Raw genomic sequence first — 4,095 nt, 5'->3', positions numbered from 1 at the left:
CCAGGGGCAGGAAAGGTGGCAGAGAGCCGAGCATCCCTGGGAAGACAGAGGAGGGAAGACCAAAGCACAGAGAGGTATGGCAACGAGGAAGAAGGAACCTGGAGGAAAACAGCAAAAGACAAAGGGAGGGGAAGGCTGCAGCGGAGGAAGAAGAGGAACCCTTTACAAAGTGAGGAGAAACGGGGAATATGCAGAGAGCGGCGGGGGAGGACCTGGAAGGCAGGAAAGCGGCGGGGACCGAGGGAGAGACGGGGGAGAACAGAAACTGCAGCAGTAGAGGGAGAGGCAGCGTCTGGGGCAGGAGGGGAATCAGAATGGAAGCGGCCTCCTGGGCCAAGACAACAACCGGCTCGATCCACGCAGATAAAACGGAGGTAAAAAAAAGTCCCACAAAGGTGGTCCAAAAAGAAAATGCACCAGCATGGAGAGGGGGCGGGGCTGGCCAGAGCAGACGCAGACAGCGCGTGCACTGAGAGTGCGCCTGCGCAAAAGGCCTCCGGTGCGCGGCGGGGGGTGGGCAGCGTAAGGGAGGGGCTGCGCCTGCAGACAGAAGGCCCGCTCCGTCTCCCCTAAGCCTCCTCAGGAGGGAAGCAGGCTGAGAAACGTGGCGCCTGAGGCTCCGTCCCCACTCCCGCTGCCCATTGGCCGTACCTCGGTTTCCAGTTGCAAGACCAGGTACTTCCCGGCCTCACATCGCCGCGCCTGAGCCCGTTCCAGCCCACTGCAAGCAAGGGGAGAATTGTAGATCCGGGGAAAGGGCTTTGGGCTCATTTCCGGAGCAACACGAGTCACGTGGTGCGGGTCCATCTTTCCAGGTCCGCACAGCCTTCTGGGAAACGTAGTTCGGCAGGCTTCAGATTGTGCGCATGCTCAAGAAAGCCCCATTGCCTGCCCAATGTGTAATGAACAGGTTCTCTAGGGGCCCGGGGGGACCAGACGCCCCAAGGTGCTTCTGCCCTTTGCCACACGTTTACATGCGCACATGTGTACATGTATACACACGTGCTCATGTGTTCTAGTACATTGGCATGACGTATATGTGCATAGATTCCTAGTTCTTTACAATTGGTTTCCATTGTAATCCTATGTGTTTTATTTTTTATTTTTCATTTTATCTTTATTTTCGTTCTGTTGTTCGACTTTAAAAACAGGATTCTATTTTTAAAAGTCCATCCACAGGCTTCAGCAGACTCCCAGGGTTCCGTGTCAGACACAAGGTTTGGAGGAGAGTGTTCCCAAAGTCCAGCACTGCAGGAATCCTCCCAGTCCTGTAAAGTACAGGCAGCTGTCCGAGGTACTTTGGCAATAAGGGAAAGAGAAAGTCCCTACGATGTGCCAGATGGGCAGCTAGGTGGCCCAGTGGATGCGGTGCTGGGCTTGAGTTCAAATCTAGCCTCAGATACTTCCTAGCTGTGTGACCCTGGGCAAACCACTTCACCCTGTTTGCCTCAGTGTCCTCATCTTTAAAATGAGCTGGAGAAGGAAAAGGCAAAATAGCCCAGCATTTTTGCTAAGAAAACCCCAAATGGGGTCACAAAGGATATCACTGAAATGGCTGAATGACAACACGTGCCAGATTCCATGCTAAGTACTGAGAATGCAAAGAAGGGCAGAAGACAGTCCCTGCTCTGAACATGAAGGAAGTCAAGGAAGCTGGAGAGCAGAAAAGTGACACACCCATTTACCTAAGTCTTGAGGGTGTGAACCCCAGTCAGTAGGCATTTTGTATCCCCTACCACTGGTAAATGGATATCTCTTTTTATGCCAGCTACAGGGATGAAAGTTTCTGATTGACAAAGCAAACACCACCCACCATCCCCCTGCCACCACCGCTTCTCAGTATATTGTTCCCATGGACTTCATCCAGTCCTTCTGTTTCTATTGTATTTCTGGAATCCCCATTCTCTCCTTAGGAAATTTAATCATAGTCTTCCTCATGTGCTTCTACCCAGCCCAAGAAGGCTATTCAAGGACATAACTTCCCAAAACTCAAAATTCTGTGTATTGAGAATCCAGGAGAGAACTTAGAACTGAGAGCTGGAATCATGCTGCTTGGGAGATGGAAGAACTCAAAGATTCTGAAGGAGAAGACCTGGAGAGACTTCCTGCTTGCCTTAGGATACAATTATGTCATTGTATAAATTGTTCTGGCTCTATTCACTTCATCCATTCATATGTCTTCTAAGCTTTCTCTGAAACCATCCCCATCATCACTGCTCACAGTGAAACATGTTCCATCAATTCTGTATATCATAACTTGTTTAGCTATTCCCCAATTAATGGGCAATATATCAGATCCCCATTTTTTGCCACTTCAAACAGAGCTATTATTAGTTTTGTATACCACGTAGTATGCTGAAGGTAACTCTACCAGCTGTTGAGAAAACCAAATGTTATCGTTTAAGTGTGACCGAGTAACCTCAGAAATCAGAAAACCCTTCAAGTCAGGACTTCATTTATTGTTTTCTTCAGTTTAAAGTTAATGTTAGCAATGAAGATGAAACTTAAAAGTATGCCATACCTCCTTTTTATTTTTCAGAGTGCTCGTTGCCCAACTTTGACTAGCACACCACAAAGGGACGAGGACAGTGTGTTATATCACTGATACTCTGGGTGCTGCCTGATCAATGCACTGATTAGAGTCAGGTTTTTCAAAGCTGCCTGTCTTTTGCAGTGTGATAGTCACTATATAAGAGGTTCTTCTCCTATTGTAGATGTCACTCTTTCTCAGTTGCTACAAGCCTTCCCATATTTCTCAGAGTATATCCTATAATCACTTCAGGCATTCCCCTTAATTAATGGGTGGCCATTTTGTTTCCAGGTCTCTGATAAAATAAGATGGGCTTCCATACATTGGTTTTTTCTTAGTAAAATTTTACTGACCTTTTGTTCCCAGACTTTAAATTTCCTCCCTCTAATCCTCCCAGAGAGTCATCCCACATAACAAAGAATGTTTTCAAGGAGGAAGAGAAAAATCTGCAAAATTAATGTATTGAAAAGTATCTGAGAATATAAGCAACGTTCCAAGACCATGTACCAGCAACTGAGGCCAAGAAGTCAGGGGAGATAACTCTCCTCTCACTCTTTTGAGGTTCTGTTTGTTCTTTGTAGTTTTGTAACCACTCATTTTTAATTTCTCTGTGGCTGCTTTTCATTTACATTGTGGCACTATCTCTGAATTCGTTCTATTTGCTCCTTCTTCCAACAGCACAGTAAAATTCTGTTACATGTGTGTACCACCATTTGTCTAGCCATTTCTACTCAATGGTCATCTACTTGGTTTCCAATTCTTTGATACCACTAAAAGGGCCGCTATATGTAATTTGGAGTGTAAAGAGATCTTTGTATAAATGATTTCATCAGGGAATATTCTTAGCAGTGGAATCTTTGGCTCAAAGAGTCATGGGATTGAGTTCATATCACTTATGTCTTAAAGTTCCAACTGCTTCACTCATCCTGAGTCTAATTTACCAGGTTTATTTGGGCTCAAGGGGTTATTTCTCACAATGCTTTCAGAAGGACTTACATGATCTGATGCAAAGTAAAGGCAACAGAACCAAAACACTGTACACAGTAATAGCAAATATTGTACAATGATCAACTGTGAATGAATTAGCTTTCTCAGCAATGCAACGATCCAAGACAATTATGAAGGACTTATGATGAAAAATACTATCCACCTCCAGAGAAAGAACTGACAAAACCTGAAGATTGAAGCATACTATTTTTAAAACTTTATTTTTCTTGCCTTTTGGGAGGGAGGGGGCAGGGGAGGTCTTTTTTCTTTCACAACATGAATAATGTGGAAATGTTTTGCATGACTGCACACGTACGACCTATTATGATGAATGAAAAGTCTGAAAGACAAAATTTCTGGGTAACTAATCATTTTATTTAATTATGGCTAGCAAATAATTAATAAAAGAATGATCGTTTGGCTATCTCTCATAAACAAGAGGCCCTTCCTGGAGGCCTCTTGTTGTTTATATACCCTGTGTAGAGTGGGTGTTTCCAAGAGGTGGCAATCAACTCTGATTGGTTAACAACTAAAGAGAGTATTGTAATGACAGGCAGACCTATTCTAATGAGGCGCTT

The 4,095-nt window shown here is 44.9% G+C and overlaps 1 pseudogene; it reads right to left on the bottom strand.

Annotated features, from left to right (window-relative positions):
* LOC138171395 (zinc finger protein 135-like) overlaps positions 1-2,108 on the bottom strand; it is a 19,314-nt pseudogene extending 17,206 nt beyond the window's left edge.
* Between the last annotated feature and the right edge of the window lie 1,987 nt (positions 2,109-4,095).

Source organism: Petaurus breviceps, unplaced genomic scaffold, assembly GCF_028583685.1.
Source record: "Petaurus breviceps papuanus isolate PSGF00001 unplaced genomic scaffold, PetGlider_PUasm1.0 428, whole genome shotgun sequence".
Taxonomy (NCBI): Eukaryota; Metazoa; Chordata; class Mammalia; order Diprotodontia; family Petauridae; genus Petaurus; species Petaurus breviceps.
This window is presented reverse-complemented; position numbering and strand designations above follow the sequence as displayed.